Here is a 20644-nt window from a genome sequence, read left to right on the forward strand (position 1 = left end):
GCAGATAATCAATGACTCTCTCTCATCATTGATGTTTCTCCCTCTCCCTTCCTAAATTTAAAAAAAAAAGAATGTGTTCTTTTCCTTGAAGATAGAGCCAAAATATATGTAAGCATCAGTCCCCACAGCACTTATATCTGCCTCCCTCTCCCCAGTAAGTTGTTCATTCTAAAATCACTAATTGGGCACCCCTGCAGGCCGAGTACTCCACCAAGCACTGGGACGTGAAGCTCACTGACCTCATAGGACAGCAAGAAAAAATGGCATATATGCACCAAAGATTGTAACTCCAGTCCGTACAAGCAGAGGAGACAAAGTAGAGTCAGAAAATGGAGACATCACATCCTGCAGGAAGCTTAGAAGGAAAAGTTTCAGGATGGAGATTATATTTGAGATGCGACTTGAGAGATGGCAAAGATGAAGGGAGAGGTTTGATCTGTAGCATGGTGAGGACAGGTCATCGCAGGCAAAGGTGGCAGACAGACGTGAAAGCCTGGAGCCAAGCGGAGGGAGCAGCGCCCTGTGTCATGATGGGAACTGTGGGGAAGAGGATGGCGGGTCCAGGAACAGATGTTTGCACTCACGTCCACAGGTCGTGAGGCCTTACTGGGTTGGAGGAACACGACTGGGGAGTGGCTTGTAGACTGGCTTGACTGGAAAGGAACCTGGAGGACAAGAGTGAAGCCATCTGACAAGTTAGATGAACTATAAATAAACAAGTGGGAATGGGAACAACTTGACTTCCATAAGGAGGCAGACAAGATTTTTCTTTTCTTTTCTTTTCTTTTTTAAGGCTAGAGCAAGTGAGGACAATAGGCCTCTCGGGGAAGGTACCCAGGAAAGGGCTTAGTGTGCAGAGTCAGCCAGGAGCACCCAGCCAGTCAGGGAGCAGACAGCATGAGTCTTCAGCCTCCTGCTATGGACACATTTCCAGTTCCCAGTGACCACCAAATAGCCTAGGAGAAAGCTGGGCACAAATCCCTACATCTGTATTATAGAATGGGAAACTGAGGCTCAAAGAAAGGGCCTGCCCAGGGCCATCCAGGATGCTGGAGGTGGGGTCAGGGAGAGAGCTCATGGCATAGCCCAGGCAGTCCTGAGGGCTGTGAGGGACAGGGATGCCTAATGCTGCAAAGACCTGTTAGGCCATGCTTGCCATGGCAGTGGGACCCTGCCACCATGTTTCCACATCTCCCAAATATGGATGCTAAAAAGCCTGCCTCACTGAAATGACTCTTCTTTCCTCTCATTTGATTCTTGCCTGGACAAGAGCTCATATCATTAAAAAAAAAAAAAAAAAAAATCCCAGCCCTAGCCAAACCCTCAAAGAAGAGGAATATGACCTCTCCTGGCTGAGAAGTGTTGTGTTTTTTTAAAAAAAAAAAAAAAAGAAAAAAAGAAATGATTAAGAATTATAACAATGTATCTGCCCAGCTTGGGAAGGTCCATTTGCCCCCAGAGGCATGTTGCTGCTTGCCCCTAACTCCTGGGTGCAGAAAGCAATTTCTTAATCTCCTCCAGGGTGTCAGCATCCCCTGTGACCCAAAGAGCTGAATCCCTCCTCTCAGGCTTAGCTGCATCTTGAAAGGAGAGGTAAGGATGACTCTGTGCATAAGTCCTTCTGCACAGTACAAGGTGCAGCAGGCATTGTCCCCAGGGGGACCTGTGATAAGATCCGAGCCCCTGAGCAGTAGAGTTGCCCAAAGCCACTGAGATTGAGACATTCCTTGGGATCTGAGTATAGAAGCAGTTCCCATCACCCAGCTTACATTCATTCATGCATGACAATTAGGCAGGGCCCTGGGAACACTGTGAGGGACAGGGATTAGGGAGAGACCCAGCCTTCTAGGGCCACCGGTTTGGGGAGTTCATCACCATGCTGGCCTGCCTCCTAGGAGCTCCTTGGAAGAACCATGCTGACAACAGCCCCATAGAAATGACATCATCCAAACAGAAGCAAAAGCCTGAATGAGTAAGAGAAATGTCCCCCTCCACTCCTGCAATCTGAGGAGAAAGGCAGAACACAGAGGTACTGGACTAACGGGTCCCAGAGTTGGCTGTGGTATCCCTAGCTTCGCTTTTCTTAACACTTTCGGCCTCGGTAAAACCTTGCTTACCAACCCCATAGAGGCTCCATGTTCTCTCCTGCCCCTGCCAAAGCTGCCCCCTGGAATGCATATGACCAAGTCACTCATAGTAAGTTACAATTCTTGTGTCTACTCTTCACAGAGCTACCAACACAGAGTGGGGACGGTGGTGGAAATCTGAGGTGCTGGCCTCTATGGCAAATGCACTAGAGCTGGGTGATACCTTTGGGGAAAGAGAGATCAGGAAGATCTCTCCAAGACTATGATAGAGTGATCTAGCCCACCCTGAACAAATCACCTAAAGTCTTTGGACCTCCATTTCCTCCTTTGAAAAAGGGGCATGGTAGTCCCAACTGCCCAGCATGGTGGTCAAGATGAAAATAAAGTGTCGTAAGCACATAGTGTTACCACCATGTCTGACAAGTCATAAGTAGATAATGAATCTGTTTGCTCATTACTTCATTCCTTTATTCAATTGCTCACAAAATCCTTTCATGAGGCATCCTTCTCATCCTCCTATAGCCCATCCTTGAATCTGAGCCCCAGCCCTTTGCATCCACAACATTCCTAGAGTCAGTTCTTAGCACCCATATCTTTTAGGAACCCAGAAATCATTTGTCAGACTGAGTTTTCCAGAGGAAAGACTGGAAAAGGATGGGGGGGGGGACTGAAAATGGGGAGTCCATACCATATTAATCTCATTTAGATCTTGTCTTTGGGCAATTGAGAAGACTATTTTTAGCTTCTTCCAAATAAGCTTCCTGCTAAGTGTCCCCTGGGATCTGACACTGGCTCTGCTCACATGTCAGCCTTGAGAGAGGCAGAGCCCCAGAGGGCTAGGCAGCAGGCCCTCTAGGGAGCAGCCAGGGACTGAGGAATGAAGCCCTCCAAAGGCTGTGGCAGAAGATAGGGCTGGGGCAGCTGAAGGGGGTAAAGGGAGGAGATTGAGCTGGGTCAGACTTGAACTCCAGCTTTGCTATTTGATCCACTCTGGGTAGCCTTGAGAAATTGACTTCAGCCTTTGGGTTTCTTATTTTAAACTATGAATAATAATATTCCTGAAGTGCCCAGTATCTGTAACTGGTGATCTGTAACTATTATCGCTGTGGTTGTTCTTATTATTATCAGAATGTTACAGGAGTCAATGAGCCTACACGGAAACATTGGAGGTCACGTACTAGGTTTCATCAGGGCCACCAGCAAGACTCAGAGATGTTCTCAAACTTTCCTTGGCTGGAATTTCAACCTTCAGGTTCAGACTTTGTCCTCCCTTGGAATGCACACACTCTGACACTCCTCAGTCCTTAGGATGACCGTACCCTCCTGTCAGGTGAATAGACAAGATGTTGTAGGAACCAGAAGAGAGATTTGAAAAAGAAAGGCAAATGACAGTCAAGACCACATTTCTCCAATGTCCTCCATTTTTCCATTGGCCCCGAAGCCTCAAGTAATTTATTTTTCCTACAAAGCTGAAATACACTCAAAAGCTTCCTCTCCATTCCCCAGACTCAGATGTCTTAAAAAGAAAACCAAGACACACCATAGGAAGGAAGCCTGGGAAATTCCATTTGCCACCAAGTCCAGATCTTGGCTTTCTCACAGTCTAAAATTGAGTTCTTTGTGATCTGAGGCAGGTGAACATTTTCATAGCAATTTTACCCATTCCTTATTTCTGAACTCTTTGAAATTTGTAAAACTATTTTTAATATATTTTTAATATATTTTCAGAGAGGACGGGAGAGGGGGAGAGAGATAGAAACATCAATGATGAGAGAGAATCATTGATCAGCTGCCTCCTGCATGCCCCACACTGGGGATTGAGCCCAGGCATATGCCCTGACTGGGAATCAAACCGTGACCTCCTGGTTCTGGATTGACACTCAACCACTGAGCCATGCCAGCTGGAATGCAAAACTATTTTAATTATGTCTTCTCCTTTGATCATCATCCCAGGTCTCACCAATAGACAGTGTAAGGAAGAAGATGCAAATATAGGTTCATTTTTCTCCACACCCCATGTTCTATGCCAGTGCCTTGGGATGGGTAAAAAATTGGGGGGGCGGGGGCGGCTATGATCTTTGCAGCACAACACAAGGAAGCAGCCAAGAGAGCAGGATCCACAGGGCCATGCGTCAGTCCTCCGGGGCACCATTAGCATGCATCCTGCGTTCTTCAAGACAGCATAGGGTTCAGTCTGTCAGTGAGTGATCTATGATGTGTCACTTGTGCTATTAACAGGCATTTTCCATTTTTACAGTCTCAGCACATTTAGCTCCTCTTCCATAGTGCACTGCTCTGTCCTCCATTAATAACCACTTTCAAAGCCTTCTAGTCCCTACCCGGGCAGTTGTCTCATATCTTCTTCACAGGGCGAGGCTGGACTCTGTGACCGTGGATGATGATGGGGACTTTCTATGTCTTGAGGAGTGAGCTGCTATTCTGTGGTCTGAAAAGCACAGGACAAGGGAGTCTGCCCTACATACTGTGGGCTTTCAATAAATCTCTATTAATGCGTGAATTAATTAAAGGTAGGCATAGAAAAAAGGACTACTCTATTGTAGAGGTTGTCTATTGATGAAAAAGGTGGTCTCTGAAACAGGCCACAGAGCAAAGGATGAAAAAGGAGACAAGGATGAAGATGGTACAAGCCCTGCCTTGCTGGTGCTTATGCTTAGCAAAGGCAGAAAGAGTTGTATCACAGTATGTAGTCAAGGGTCCCAGAAGGGGACTTCTTCTGCATACTCATGGGAGATGTCAGGCATGACAAGACCTGTTGAGACATTTCAGAGCATGTCAGACAGAAATAAGAAAATCTCCCCCATTTTACATGTTCTTGCCAGTCTAAACACTTTAGTTACTCCTTACTCAAGAATTCCCAGTGTTAAAAAAAAAAAAAAGAATTCCCAGTGTTATAAAGGGAAGTTTTAGCCTCTTCCCCATGCCAGTAGCTATCTTACTGTCCAGTTCCCAGGGTCCACTAGCTTTTTCATTCCATTAGCAATGGGGTGTGAGAATTCAGGAAAAAGAAATCCAGAAATAAAACTCCTCTTGATTAATAAAACCATTAATTTCTTCCCAAATGGGCTTTCAAGTCACAATCGGATTCAATCCTCCCTGTGGCATTCATTCAAAGTCATCTATAATCTAATGCCATCATACCTATCCAACCTTAGTTCTTATTTCTCTCCCAGGGAAGGATGACAATAAAAAGGGTGTCTCCATTTCTTCCCATGGGTTATTTCCCATGCTTCAAAAGCCTTACCCTCCCCTTACTTCTCTTCAAGCCAACCAGAAGCCAGTCTATCTTCTCTGGGAAGCCTTCCTCCAAGATCCCAGCTCACATCCTTCCTTTTAATAAGTCCCTATAGCACATATATCACATTTTCATGAATTGACATATGCCACATGGCCTCTCTCCTTATATCATGCATTTTGCCTAGCATGGCGCTTAGCACTGAGAAGCAACTCAACTATGCTGAAACCAATACAAAGGGCTGACTAATAAATGCCCACATGCCTAACAGGTAAACTACATATTCTCTATTGGTGGCCTAGGAGAGGGAAGTAGAACTTGAGGAAGAGGACAGGAGAAGGAGAGAGTAGAAACGAGGCCTGAAATAATCACCTACATGCTCTTTGAGGAGCAGTAGCCGAGGCCAGATTGGCTATTGCAGGAGCCTTTGGTGCAACAGAGAAGCAGTTCTGATGGGATAAGCAAGTAAGAACTCACTCAGTCTCCCTTCTTTTCCAGCAGAAGGTATCAGTGCCACCCTGTGGCATTCTTTTGGACATTCTTTTGCAAAGGCCAAATACTATGTCGAGGATCTTAGCATCTATGTTCATCAGGGATATTGGCCTATAATTTTCTTTCTTTGTAGTGTCTTTATCTGGTTTCAGAATTAGAATAATGCTGGCCTCTTAAAATGAGCTTGGGAGTCTTCCCCCTCCTGGAATAGTTTGGGAAGGACAGGAGTTAGTTCTTGGAATGTTTAGTAAGCAGCCCAAGTGCCCATCAGTAGATAAGTGGTTAAAAAAGTTTTGGTACATTTACACAACGGAATACTATTTGGCTGTAAAAAAAATAAGGAAATCTTACCTTTTGCAACAGCATGGATAGACCTAGAGGGTATTATGCTCAGTGCAATAAGTCAGTCAGAGAAAAACAAATACCATATGATTTTATTATATGTGGAATCTAATAAATAACATAAACTACAAAAATAGAAACAGACTCATAGATATAGAGAACAGACTAACAGGTGTTAGAGAAGAGGGGGTTTGGGGCTGGATTAAAAAAAAAAGGGTGAAGGTACTAAGAAAAAACAAATTCATAGACACACACAAGAGTATGGTAATCATCACAGGGACCAGGGGTGGGGAGAGATAGAAGAGGGTAAAAAGGGGATAAGTGGTGATGAAAGGAGACTTGACTTGGTGTGGCGAACACACAATACAATATACAGATGATGTATTATAGAAATGTATACCTGAAACCTATATAATTTTATTAACCAATGTCATCCCAATAAATTCAATTTAAAATAAGGTGGGGAAAGAAATGGCCAGATATTTTCCTTGAAACAACCATCAAAGAAAGAGACGAATCCATGGACCAGGAGGGAAATAGCAAAGCCAATTTGGAACCAACTTTAGCCAAGGAAATGGCGCAATCTAGCTTTAATGCAATTAAATCAAATTACTTCCAAAAAGAGATGGAATATGACAGCAACTTCTTTGGGGGCAGGCTGGGATTTATTCTCTTTTGGAGAGCCAAACCCGGATTTAGCTTTATATAGGCCTAGGGCAGCAAAGATATGGGGTAACTCTGGAATGTTATTCTTTCACAGAGAAAATTTTTAACTAAAAAAGAAAACTCAATTAGGAATAGCAAATTAAAGAGCAGAGCTTTCAGGATAACCGGGAGTAAAAGGGTGTGGGCTCCAGTATTTTGGAAGCGAGTGATAAACAGAAGAGCGAGAAGACCCCTCTCCTGTGGTCAGCCTGGTACTTTCATAGTTCTATGGACAGATGGAATAGCATCATTCTTGCAAGTTTGTATGTAGGGGGCCTGCAGTAACACAGCGACCTATGTGCCACTATATTGATACATTCAATTCCTATTTAAGGCATACAATACCCACTAAAAATAGCTTCCATTATTAAGCATGTGTTAGGGGCTCAAGAACTTTACATTTTTTTATCTCATAAATGAGATCATCCTCATAACAGTTGAGGGAGCTAGGTATTACATCCATTTTACAGGTGAAGAAACTGAGGCTCAGAGATGCCAAGTGTGCCTAAGAGCACCCAGCTTGCAAGAGGCAAAGTCAGAGTTCAAACACAGCCCTTTCTGACTCTACTGCTCCAGTATTTGGACCTACACAGAGATGGGCTCAAAGCACTGAGGACTCTTATACTCTTGAGTATCCCTCCTTACAGTGCTTTAGACTTTGCTATGATTATTTACTCCCTGCCAGACAATGAGCATGCTGAAGTCACTGTATCATCAGCACTCAGCAAGATGATTACTCTCTTAAGTCAGGTTCTACAGAAGCAGACCCTGAGTGGAGGATACCTGTGCTAGTGCTTGAGGATGTGCTCCCAGGAGACTCTGAGGAGAGAATGGGACAAGCAGGACAGGCGAGGAGAAAAAGCCAAACAAGGCTATGCTATAGGTGAAGCCACAGCTTCTGACTGGTCAGGTAGAAATCTCTGGAGGAGAAATTACAACTCAGAATGTGTCTCCCTCCAAAGGCAAGGGAGCTATGAGCCACCCTGGGAAGAGGGCTTGGGAAACTTCTGGGACTTGCCAATGCATACTGCATAAGAAGCTGTAGTAGCTCAAGGGCAGTCCTCTGAAGAAGGGCACAATTACAAGCCATCAGCAGCAAAACACTCAGAAGCTGAGGGATGGATACACAGATAAGAAATGTCTGCTACAATCATGGTCAACAAACTTCGGAATCTGAATTGAAAGCCTTGTGTTAACCATTGGAGTCAAGGAGTCAGAGAGCTCTGGGGCAGGAACCAAGTCACAACTGAATGAAGGACCATCTCTTCATATCTGCAGGGAGGACCATCCATTTACACCTGCCAGAAGTCAGTTGCCATAGTCATGGCAGGTACATAATATAGGTCAGGGGCACAGGAGATGTCAATATCATATACTGTAGTTTACTTCTGAATCTGGGCATGGGTGAGGCCTCCACATCAATGTCCAGAGTTCACTGTTAATGGGAATAAAGGAGGGAGAGTTTGGCACAAGGATGTTCCATTGATCAGAAGGAGCTACCAGGGATGACCAATAGAAAAAGGAACCAGATCTTTTGATTGTAAAAATCATGATTTGATCACTCAGCCACTAAATGACCATTCAGAGGGCTAAGGACTTTGAGAAGTCCATAGATGGCATGCCTAACTAAATTTTGAGACTAAGGAATAGCCCCATCCTATATACCAAGGGGAAATGGACCATTTTCTCTCCCATCTACAGATCTCATGTTCTGATTATGACAAGGATGGGCCAAGAACAGGGTGGCAGCCTTGTGGAGGAGGTAATGACAGTCTATACCCTCAATCAACCCCATGTAGACTAGCTCAGCATCCTAAAATACAAGTAGCTGGAAACCAGGACAGGAAGGTGGCTCTGGTGAACAAAAAGTGGACAGGCAGAGGTTAGAGAAAACAAGAACAAAGGAGAAAGAAGGGGTCTCTTTGGCTGGGTAAAAGGAGGACAGTATACTAAAGCCAGGTCTCCTGGGGCAATGGGTAGGTGCGGGGATTACAAATCCTCTGAAAGAGAGCCAATCTGTCCCCTTTACCTAACAGCTTTACCTCCCAGCTGGGGCCTGGCAGCGATCCAGCTACTGCTCTCTCTTTTCTTCTGGCATCATTAGCCTACATCAATTGCCTTCTTCCTCTAGGACTAGAATTGGGGAACTCCCTCAACAAAGACACTTGTGCCGAATCTCAGGTTCTGCCAATGTTACAGTTGGCCCACCTTTCCCACCTCCTTCCCTAAATGCATCCACTCTGAAAGTCAGCTTTGATGCTTTCTCCTCTCCTTCTCCTAAGACCAATCACCAGCTCACATTGCTTTTTCCTTCAAAGTATCTCTTCTGTTTTATTTACCTTCTTGGGCCTGTAAGAGAGTGGAAAGAATATGGAATGTGTGTTCCAAGGATCTATGCTCAAATACCAGCCTTTCTACCGGCTAGCCTTGTGAGATTGAGGGCTTCCTCCTCTCCTTCCTCCACCTGCATCCTCCACCAGCATCCTGCCCTCCACTCCCTGGACTGCATGGCCAATCAACTCAGGATCCACCAGCCAAAAGAGCTGTGTGTACACTCCCTGCCCTACTCCCCACACTTTGCTCCCAGGCTAGATGCTCTCAGTTATCAACCTAGGGTTGGCTTCTGCCCCATCAGGATCCATCAGAAGTTCTGTTCGTAAGACAAAATCTGGCCAAAAATAACATTGTTTGTTTTTTATTGGAGTTTTAGACTTAGACCGTTGACCTGTCTATAGCCTCTTGATGAATGAGGCCAGGTGAGACAAAATGGGCACTTTAATACAACTGAATACTTATATATGAGTTAAAACATAATCCCCCTCAATAATATTTAGTACTGATTAATCCCCTTTGTCCAAACAAAGAATTTTAGTTGTCAGGGAAATTTATACCTAGACTCTGAATAAAGAATCCATGAATAATGGTTCTTTGTTAGTCTAGATTGGCTTTTTTAACTATAACATTGAGAAATCTTGGGGGCAGGTATTAGTATTAACAGCATGGTGGGAAAGAATGTCTTTTTCCAAATCACAATCTGTCAATAGCGCATCCCCCTCTCAACTAACAAGCAGGCTGCTCACTGATAAGAACTGAGTGGATGCCAGATGACTCCACAGGGTCTTCCCCCCGCTGTGCCCGGCACACAGGGCTCCCAGGAAAGGGGCAAGACGGGGTGTCACATGCAGCAACATGTAAATGCAGTACAAACACACAAAGCTCTGTGCGTGCATCCTAATTAATCACTGAGCAGAAATAAGATTGTGTGAAGTGTGAACAGGCCATGAACTCATATGTGTGATGGGTCGGTTTATTCTCTGAATGCACAAAGAAGGACAGAGCGCCCAGATTTTAGGATAGTTGTATATTTGCTTTCTTGAATCTCCACTTCTCAGAGTAGAAGCCTCCTTTTTCCTATTCCCTGACCAGGTAGTTGGTCAGTTAATCAAAACACTTGGTTCAAATGGGCAATCAATCAATATAGAACACACACATGATAAACCTTTTATCTCAATTCAAAATATACATGGCACGGTTATTGTAAAACTTTATGTGTAGGACCAAGGCCACAGGCCTGGGAATAGAGAGCTGAAGATGATTGTTCCAGCCTCTTTCTCTTTCTCTCTCTCTCTCTCTCTCTCTCTCCCTCCCTCTCTCTCTCTCTCTTTCTCTCTCTCTGCATAAACAACACTCTTAATGCATCCTTAACAATTTCCAGTTTTAATTTCTTAAGAGTAGAACAACAGTTTACACGTGGGAAGAATCTGAGTCCAAAAACCTAGATTTTTATAACTTTTGTTTTGATCTTTTATATTTGTCTCACCCACATCAAATTGATACCAATTCTTTTTAGTAATTTACCTTTACTGAGACATTCCAGAGCATTAACCTAGTTTTCACACAAACTTTGATTCTTTTCATACTTATATTTTATTTAAGTAGTATTATATTACATTAAATTAATTGCAAAAACAAGTGTGATAGCAAACACAACTGACTCATAGCAGACCCACTACCCACCTGGAGGCAGCAGGAGTGTGCAGGTGTATGAGGAAGTAACCTGCCCTCCTGGCCTGCAGCATGTGTCCGACAGCAACAGTCACCTGCATTAGCAGGATACCACTACTCAGGACAGCGGTGACAATATCATTCAGTAAACCCACTTTGGGATGTGCTAAAACTAGGAAGATTGGCCAAGAGAGCTTCTCTTCTATATCCTGATCCCATCTCTTCTTTTGTTTTAATGCTAACAGTACTTTATTCAGGTACAGTCAACATACCTTAAAATGTACAAATAAGTGTATATAGCTCAATGCTCCTGTAACTTTCACCCAGGCCAAAATAAAGAACATTTCCATTACTCCACAAAGTTCTCCTTTTCTACCTTCTGAACCATCCCTGCTTCCCCAAAACAACCAGAATTCTGATTTCTGTCACAGTGGATTAGGTTTGTCTGTTCTTGAACTTTATATAAAAGAAATCACCTGAACTTTTTGTCTGGTTCCTTTCCCTCAGTGTGATGTTTTTCAGATTAACCCATGTTGTAAGTATCAGTAGTTTATTCTTTTCTTTTTATTGCTGAGATGTATTTGATTCCAATCCTCTTAACTGAGTTTACTGGCAATCAAACCCAGTTTCTCTACAATCCTTTCAGCTCTTGTTCAAGCTCTACAGCCTTCACTAGCTGCTGCCAGCAGGAATGTGTTCACCCAAGGTCTAAAGGATTATCTCCTCCAACAACTAGTGTATTGACAGATCAAAATCTAAAGCTAGAGGCATTATCTGAGTGATTGAGAATCTGTAAACTTATGGTAGTAGGCCTCTCTTTTCCTCCATCCCACCCCCACAGACATAGAAGAACACCAGTTTTATAAAACTATTTTAGCTCATCACAAGACTAGTAACTCACTGTGGTTTGCTCAGAAGTCTCCAGTCCATCTGCAGTACCCACCAGTCATAGTGATAGGCACCTACTCATCAATATTGATAAATCTGCCTCTGGAAGCCCATGTAGCTGAGTTTGCCTATATTACCAAATGAGTCATTATTGAGTAGAGTACCTGGTGTTATTTGAACTCTCTTTTATAAATATCTTGTAATAATATCATTTAGAAAACCCATTTTGGGATATGCTAAAACTAGTAAAGGATACCAGCCCTCTTTCTCTCCTGAGTTCAGTGCTTTTGAGAATTTCATCTCTGCATCAGGAAGCATTGGTGGCCCAGGGCCAAGTTCACTTGGCAACTCTCAAGGCTCTGCTCAGCATGACTGACAGGCCAGTGGTTGTTGAGAGGTGTAGGGAGCAAAAGGGAGGGTGGAGCTCAGATTTTTCATGCTGGGCAGTTGGCAAAGCCTCACTCCTGAGGCTGGGACAATGCTCCTTGATCAATAGAGACAGTGAGCAAGATAGGTAGGGATGGAGTCTGCCAACAGATCTGATCCATCCTTCACTGCTTGGGTTGGTTGGTACTAATTGTCCAAAAGTCATCAGGTTGATATCTGGCAGGACACCCTTGATGAGAAAAGGTACAGTATGCATTGAGATTTTGGTTATACTAGTATAACTTGGCCCTTTGTCGACAGGGACATGGAGGATAAGCAAGAAGGATGAGAAAGGATAAACACTGGGAAGCAAGCTCTCTACCTCTCTGGTCAGGCTGTTTGAACACTTCACTCTTTCACTCCCATAAAAGCAATGAGATATTTCCTGCTCTGATGCAGAAAGAGAAACTGTGGATTTTATGCTTAAGAATATGTTTGCTGAATTCACCCACTGGGATGTTAGCCTGTTGATTTGCAGCTCTGTGAATTCTCCAAGAGCTAGAGATTATTCTCAGCTTGGTTCTACTTCTTTCTCAGAGGAGGTCTGAGCTCCATAGATGGAGTCTGGGTTAGAGAGCTGGGACTCCTGGCTCTGACTCATAGCTGACACATTTTGTGGCATCAATAAGGTTGTCAAGGTTCTCAGATGCTAGGAGGAACTGCCCATCCCCACCACAGATGTACACTTTCAGAAGGTATGTTAGAAGCATCCTTGCAAAGAGATCTGGGGAAAATAATTAAATACAAAAGGAGAATGCCACTAATGGTCAAACTCGCAACATATTTTTGAGCTTCCAAGGTAAAAACCCAAGTGTTCTAACAAAAACCTAACAAGGAGTCTCAAGGGATGCAATGAGCTGGCCAGAGGCCTAGAATGACAAGATGGGGTCTCTCCAGGAGGCCATATGTGGGAGGAGAACCTGACTGTGCCACTCATCTCTGCCCAGCTGGCAGGTGTGGGGATAGCCAACAGGAAGTCCTTTTTAGCGATCACCATTCATTGCTTATATGAAGCCAGCTGGTTACACTGGCCATGTGGGAAGAACTAGAGGGTGATGGTGAGGGTTGGGGAAACCTTAGTCTGGACAAGGATACCTTTAGATTTCTGCTTAGATTCACTTGAAGAAGAAAACCAGAACTGAGATAAAAATGACCTCAGATCTAGGGAGAACTTTACAGTGGGAAATGTCCTCTCCACTTCAGTGAGAAGGGCACAAAAGGAAGCCAACTAGACAATCCAAGAAAGAACACAGGGTTGGTCTTAGGGAGAACTGTGAACATTATGGCAAGTATGATAATATCACCTTCTACTCAACCACATCAAGCAAAAGTCTCAACCATTCTCTCAGGGACCCACTTTCAAAGAGAGGCTCATACCCCTTCTCTTGTCACAGACATACCCTCAATCTTCCTGCTCACAAGATCTACCCTGGGCCAGCAGACCCTGAGAGCACAACCCTCCCCACATGATCCTAAGTCTCCACATCCATCTCCTCTCTGTTCTCATTGGGCTTCCCCTTCATACCCCACTTCACTAAATGCTAACCCCACCTTGCCACACCCATTTTCCAAACCAATGCTCATGGCCTATATATAGTCCTTCTCCTCCTTAAAATGGGACTGAAGGCCCACTCTTCCAAGAAACCTTCCTGGGTTGATGCTACCCAAAAGAGATATAAAATATGGAAGCTCCTCACCCATGTTCAGGTGACTGAAATTTATGTTTCTTCAACTCTGAGCTCTTGCCATCAGAGCTGACACCTGTGTTGACACATTTATCTAGGTTCCAGACACAGACAACCCAACTAGGTGTCTGGCTTCTGATAGAGGACAGGGCCCCCATTACCAGGATCCAGGCTATTTGGCTGCATCATTCCTAAGACAAATTTTATCATCCCTTATAGACTGACCAAGACCCTTTCCTTAAGCAAATTCTTCTCTTATTATTCCTCCTCCAGAGCAATAGAAAACACAACAAGGAACTTCACTATTCATCTCATTTTGGGAGATGAGCAAGTTCTCCATCTAAACTCTGTTTTATCCAAGAATGTGACTATTCAGAGGAGAGGAAAGGGGATAGAGAGGGCCATGCTGGGCAAAAAAGCCAGATGCCACAGAAGATGAAATGCATGATACAAAGGGGTGGGGCAGGTGGGCTCTGAGGAGGAGGAGGAATAAACAAGAAGATGGGCGGGGGGGGGCGGGGGGGGGGGTCCTCTATGATTCCTTGGTAAACTCCTGAAATGTCCTAACGTGACTAAACCACATTTGGGAAGTCCCCAGGGTCCAGAACTAGCAAACAGAAGTGTGTGTCAACCTCCATTTGCAATTGTTACTAAATCTTCAGATGTGTCTGCTTTTCCTTCTCAATCGGTTGTAAGAGATGAAGGTGTATATTAGCCTAAGTCAGTGATGGCGAACCTAGGACACGCGTGTCAGAGGTGACATGCGAACTCATTTTTTTGGTTGATTTTTCTTTGTTAAATGGAATTTAAATATATAAAATAAATATCAAAAATATAAGTCTTTGTTTTACTATGATGGTTGCAAATATCAAAAAATTTCTATATGTGACTCGGCATCCGAGTTAAGTTAGGGTTTTTCACAATGCTGACACGCCGAGCTCAAAAGGTTCGCCATCACTGGCCTAAGTGCCCCACAGATATCCCATCTGGGAACAGCTGAAGTCCAGGAGAACGAGAGTGTGCCCTCTCTTGACTCTTTTTCAGTCTCTCTCAACGTGTGCATGTGTGTGTAGGTGCGAGAGGGAGAGGAGGTGAGACATCCTGGGTAGATCGCTGGGTCACCATCACCATCTCCTGTCCATGATGATTTCCCTGCAGTCACTTCAGAACAGGACTAGAGAAAGCCACCAGCCTCCTCCCCTCAGGGCTGGCAATGCAAAGATCAAAGGAGAGAATGTGATAAGAAGGTAGGAGACAAATGCAAGAGATTATGACCCTCCCAATCAATAAAGCAAGGCCTTCCCTACCTTCAGTGCTGGTGTCCTCATCCTGCCAGCAGGGCCTGAGGCTGCACCTCCCACAGCTGCTCAATTTAGAGATCCTGCGGAGGAGTCGCCCCTGATCCCTAGAGACCCACGGTGCTATTTCCAGCTCTCCGGTTGTCTCCTCTCTGCCAGGACTTGTGATTCAAAGCAAGTGAATCTTTTGGTGGCTCTTTTCCTCTGGCCCCCTTACAGGTTAAGGGCCAGTACCTGCCCCTCAGACCTCCTCTCTCAACCAGGAGCCCAGGGCTGCACAGACAGTTAGAGGGCCTGGCCTCAGAGACCATCTCTGAACTCCCTCATCTGAGCTAAGGCAATGAGGGTACCTCCATAACTTACACAAGGTCACACGGCAGGCTGTTGGCAAAGCCCACAAGGAACTCGGGCTTCCTGACTCGTGATCCTAGCCCCTTATATCTCAGTCTTGAATGTTACATTTACTGGGGAGTAAACATATAAATTCAGACCCAGTACTAATGTCAAATGACCTAAACCAGCCCCAGGAAAAACAGCAATTCGTGCCCACTTCTCTCCTTCCTCCTCGTCTTCCAGCATTTGATGCTGTTCTCTGGACCCCAAGTTTGGACCCCTGTAATGTATTAGGAGGAAAGTTGTGCTCCTCTTGTCTGTGTGATTAAGGACACTTCCCTTAGCTTCTCTGAGCCTCCATTTCCTCATCTACAAATTGAAATAATAAAAACCTTTCCTTCACTATACCTCTAAGATCAAATATACAGCAGGGCTCTGCAGACTAGAAAGGGTCAGAGAATGCCACTTACGTTTATTCGCACCTCCTCCTTAAAGTTACTTTCACCCACATGTTGGGACTGTTTGTAAGAAGCAGAAGAAGCCACGGTGGTGATGTCTGAGTCAGGACCCGTCAGTTCAGCTCTAGGTGATGCTGCTCTGACCACACTGATTCAAGTGTAGATTTGGCCCTGTGATGATGGAAGAACGTTGTTGTTCACATTGGTTAGCCATCTATTCTTTCAATGGAGTAAGAGCTCTAGGAATGAGGAGTAGGAAGGATGAGATGGGTTAAGGTTTGAGAAGAATAAAAACTGGAGAGTTGGGGTGGCCCTAGAGGACCCCTAAATATCTCTCCCAAGCCCTCTGCTGGTCACCCATCAAGATCTTGTTTACTCTTTTTAACTGGCTTCAGTCCTGGGTGCCTGGGTCAAGCCCACTCTGTTATTTTGAAGCAGGAAATTATTGACCCATAACACAAGCCTATAATAAATAGCCTCATGTCATAAAATGCAGGCCCTCCACAGAGCCCTGCATTTGGAAAACACTGAGGCATGTGCAAGTTGCTGCCCAGAATATATTTGGTATCTGGCTGCCCCCTCCCCTTCTTCTGCAGAACAGGACACGGTCCAGGCAGGACAGCCCACAGCCTGGCAGGAACCAGACTCAGCCCCTCACCCACAGACTGACCGCTCGGCAAGCCACGTCAGCATTTGTCCTTCCATTTCATGTTCAATACCTTTCCATGAGGTGCTGAAGTGAACACATTTAAAAACATGGTGTAAAAACAGAGGAGACAGTCCAGCTGGTGTGGATCAGTGGTTGAGCTATGACCCAGGAACCAAGAGGTCACTAATTATATTCCTGGTCAAGGCACATACCCAGGTTGCAGGCTTAATCCCTAGTAGGGGGCATGCAGGAGGCAACCCATCAATGATTCTCTCTCATTCTCTCTCTCTCTCTCTCTCTCCCTCTCTCTCTCTCCCTCTCTCTCTCCCTTCCTCTCTGAAATCAATAAAAAAGTATTTAAAAAAAAAAGCAGGTCTCTATCATTACCCAGGGTAGGGAAGTGCCCCCCGGAGTGCCTGGGTCACAGCCTCTGCAATCTCTGAGGCTGGAGAGTGGTGGGCAGGAAATGCTGGGTAGGGGAAAGTGGGTGCCCCAGGCAGGGCTGAGTTCAGCTACAGGGATAAACCACTCCTACTAGTTCACCATGGGTCTTAGGGAGGCTCTCTTCTCCCAAACCTGGCTTTTGGGCTAAGGAGACAGGTTGGAGAGCAGCTCTCCTGGGACTGAGGCCCAAACTGAAACTTCCCAAAGTGCCCCAGGAGCCATGGAGGAATCTCTAGTCTCCTAAGATCCTGGCCAGTTTGACTATAGCAGTGGTCGGCAAACTCATTAGTCAACAGAGCCAAATATCAACAGTACAACGATTGAAATTTCTTTTGAGAGCCAAATTTTTTACATTTAAACTATATAGGTAGGTACATTGTTATTAACTTAATTAGGGTACTCCTAAGGCTTAGGAAGAGCCACACTCAAGGGGCCAAAGAGCCGCATGTGGCTCTCAAGCCACAGTTTGCCGACCACTGGACTATAGCAATGGGACTGTTTTTTTCCCCATTCAAGCTTTTTGGCTCTCCCTCTAATATGATCTATAAGCAGCCTTTAGGTAAGCCTCAGGCAGGTAAACAATGAATGTGGGTATGGTCTGGGAGGAACTGGAAGGCCCCATTTTCTAAAGTTTGAAGTCCTCTTATTTGTGTTGCACCCTCTTCACATGAAGTTTTCTCTCTGCCAGTTAAAATGTAAACCCTTGTGAGCCCTCCACATCTCAGTAGGAATGAGTTTCTGATGGGTCCTGGGAGTGGGCATGTACAGGGAGGGGCAAGAAGGGGCCAGAGCCCTGGACCTGGAGGGATTAGGGGAGTGTAAATTGGGAGGAAGAAGGAAGCTGCATGGGAAAGAATCTAGAGAAGAAGGTACAGCAATAATTGCAGAAGCTCAGCATAATAGAACACGAAATTTTGAATCAAAAGATCAGAGTTCAGCTCCCAGCTCTGCCTCTTCTTTAGCTGAGGTTTCTATGAGCCTTCGTTCCATCATCTATAAATGAGATTAATTATGCCTACCTCACTTTCCTGCCTCCCAGGGTTGCCATGGGGATGTGATTAGATGGCAAACGTGGAAGTGTTTAGTGCAAATAGCTCACCAATGTCAGTGGTTGTTATTTGTCAGCTTCCCCCTCAATCCCCCCAATCCACCTTCCGCCTCTCTGCTGGTTCCTGCACACCGCGGCTGTTGGCCGAGTTACGGACCTGCTGACTGGGCTTCTGGTAGAAGCTGCAAATAATACTCCACCTCCTGCATCTCTCCAACCTTGCAGCATCAGCATCCCCCTGACCCCACAGGCAGCCGGCCTCAAGCCTTCATGAAAACCAATGAGTAGAGCCCCCCAATGTCAAATCTGGGAGGCCATGCCCGGGGGCAGCAGGCGCTGAGTGGAGCGGTTGCTGTGCAAAACAGGAGGGGTGACAGAAGGGAGCTCTGGGGGGTGTAAATGCCTTGGCCCCAAGCCCTCCCTCTCCAAAGGGCTTGATCTGTGTCTCCCTGTGGCACAGGCTAGAGAACAGAGCCAGGCTGTCAGTGCTCGATGCTGGGAAAAGGAGGGAATTTGCCAAACGAAGTCTGGAAGCAGTCACATTTGCTGTCTTTAGGGAAATGTCTCAGATTCTTTCTTGGCCCAGCCCAGGGCTGGTCAGAGGAACAGGGTGCTCCCCTGGAGTTGTCTCCCACAGGTAAATTTGTGAAGCAGGGAGAACCCAATCCGGCACTCCTGAGCCACACCAGACAGGCATACGTGTGCACACATAGAGAGATTTTGTTTTGTTCGTTTCATCACCACTAGTGTTATTTCCTGCCCCCTGAATACCCACTGAAGCTCTGCCCAAATCCAGGACATTATCTCATACCTCCAATACCTCCCTCTCTGCACCCCTTCTAAACACACATGCACCCCAAAAAATGTATTGGTTCCATGAGAGAGTCCTCTGGCTCTCAGGACTCTAATTTGGGAATGTAGTCAGTTTAAAGAAGAATCCAGTTTAGTGGGTTTATCTGAGGAATGCGATGATTTAATTGTTTAATCCATCTGGAATTTATTTTTGTATTCACTATACAGTAAAAATAGAGAAACGATGGAAAGCTACCCAATTTGTAGTAAGAAGTCACTTTTACTCAGATATAAAACAAACAAAAAAAATACTACACATATTTTCCCTATGGGCAAAGGCTTAAGAACCTTTGTAAAATCCTTGCCCCCAAAATCAACACTATATCAATAATGCAGTTTGCCTTCTATGAGCATGGAGGAGAGAAGCAGAAAAAAAAAAAGAGCTTAGAAATAGCAGAATATATTAAGAGTTTCTTCAAGTGTCTGGTATGAAGCAGGCAGCATAGAGTCTGTCAGCCTTATACAGAGAGACCCAGAGGCTCTGCAGAGTTTGAGAACCAGGAAATGAGAAGCCGACACAGTACTGATTCTGATCATGTTAAATCAGTGTGGCTGTCAAGGGAGATAAAAAAAAAATTTAGCCGAAACCGGTTTGGCTCGGTGGATAGAGCATCGGCCTGCGGGCTGAAGGATCCCAGGTTCGATTCTGGTCAAGGGCATGTACCTGGGTTGCGGGCACATCCCCAGTGGGAGATGTGCAGGAGGCAGCTGATCGATGTTTCTCTCTCATCGATGTTTCTAACTCTCTATCTCTCTCCCTTCTTCTCTGTAAAAAATCAATAAAATATATTTTAAAAATAATATTTAAACAACCCTCTGTTGCTGTGCAACCCCAAGTGGCTGGGTCAGGGAGCAGACCATCGTCTCTTGCCTGGGCCACAAAACAGCCTGCTGACTGGAAGCTGCCTCTACTCCCTCCCCCTCAATCCATCCTCCATACCACCATCGGTGTGAGCTTATCCTAGCAAATGCTAAAATTCACATGTTTCAATATCTTTCTGTCACCTATACAGGGATATCAAGTGGTTTTACAGCACAAGTGTTGGCCTAGTGGGGACATCATGCCCTCAACATATCTTACACGTTTATCTACCCAATGTAGTCAAACTCCTCAGTAGGCACAGCAGGCCTTCAGGATGTGAGTCTGCTCCCTTCTAGAGTCACCTTTTACCACCCCTCTCCTGCACCCCATTTTCTAATTTTATTAAATCATTTTCAGTTTCTTGAACATGTCCTCTCTCTCATCTGTATCGTTTTATACATTTCCTTTGGACTGGCATTCCCAGTCTGAATTAGGTGTTCCTTTTCTCTGCTGCTGGTAGTAGCAACTGCCTGGACTTGACATCTATCATAATACTGAAATGCAATTGGTTGTTTCTCTACTTCCCCTACTAGAATGAGAATCCTCCAAGGGCATGTTTTAATCCAGTTTCCTATGCGCAATTCTAGCACAGTGCCTGAAACATGGCAGATATTCAGTATAGTCGGATATAATTTATTGCATCCAACATAGTATAGTATAGTATAGTATAGTATAGTATAGTATAGTATAGTGTAGTGTAGTGTAGTGTAGTGTAGTGTAGTATAGTATAGTATAGTATAGTATAGAATAGTATTAGTATAGTAAGGGAAGACAGAATGGTGTTAATTGCCAATAAGCACAGACTCAAAGATCTAAG

The sequence above is a fragment of the Myotis nattereri genome (genome assembly GCF_964212035.1).
Source record: "Myotis nattereri genome assembly, chromosome: 2".
Classification (NCBI taxonomy): domain Eukaryota; kingdom Metazoa; phylum Chordata; class Mammalia; order Chiroptera; family Vespertilionidae; genus Myotis; species Myotis nattereri.